Consider the following 926-nt stretch of genomic DNA (forward strand, 5'->3'; position numbering starts at 1 on the left):
TGCTCGCGGAGGCAAGCAATTGTCCCTGGTTTTCCCCTCCCTCTCTCCTTGCCTCCCTCCACTCTCCCAGAACCTACAGCCTAGAACACCGTTTCTCTCCACTCCTTACTTTAAAATAGAAATATCAATGACTTCTCCCTGAGCCTATCAGAGGGAATCTGAGGTGCACAGGGGCAGCTCTGCAACCTTTACTTTTTCTCATTTCCACTCCAGCTGCTGGACCACACAACCCTCTCCCTTCTGCCAGGAAGAGAAGGTACGAACCTCAGAGCTAGAGCTGGGAGCCCAGCCCTCAGGCCTCCAGAACTATCCTCTCCTAGTCCTCTCAGTGTGAGATGATTGGCAGGAAGCCCTGTCTGGGACCCACACCCTCTTCATCCTCACTCTCCCTCCCTTGGGTCCCTATCTCTGGCTCTGACCTCATGGTATTTGGCACCCTGCTAAGAGGGGCCTCTAGTTTGGACACATTCCTGGACGCCATGCGTTAGTTTGGCCCCTTCAGGTCCTCAGCGCCAGCATACTGCCCCCCAGAGCTTCCCAGCAGCCCTCATCCCTTCCCTCTGGCTTCAGCTCACTCTATTTTCTGAGCTCCCAGGCCCCCAGGTCGTCAGGACATCAGGATATTTGGCCTCTGCTAGTCCTTTTGGCTAGCCTTTGTGCAGACATAGCTCTGCACCAGGGGGTTGCCCTACGGATCTAGAGTTGGGTTTCAGTCCCTGTTTACCTCCTCAGTAAGGAATAATCTGTACAACTTTATTTAGTGGCATTAACATTTGAAAATCTGTGTACCCCAAGGACAGAGAACAAAATTCACCATGTCCTACCCTTTGTATTTGTTCCACTGAAACCAAATAAGATATCCCGGCCTCTTTTGAGCAAGCTTGGAAATAGCTTCCACAGTGAACACCCATTGCCAATTCCAGATA

This window comes from Pteropus alecto, unplaced genomic scaffold, assembly GCF_000325575.1.
Source record: "Pteropus alecto unplaced genomic scaffold, ASM32557v1 scaffold196, whole genome shotgun sequence".
Taxonomy (NCBI): domain Eukaryota; kingdom Metazoa; phylum Chordata; class Mammalia; order Chiroptera; family Pteropodidae; genus Pteropus; species Pteropus alecto.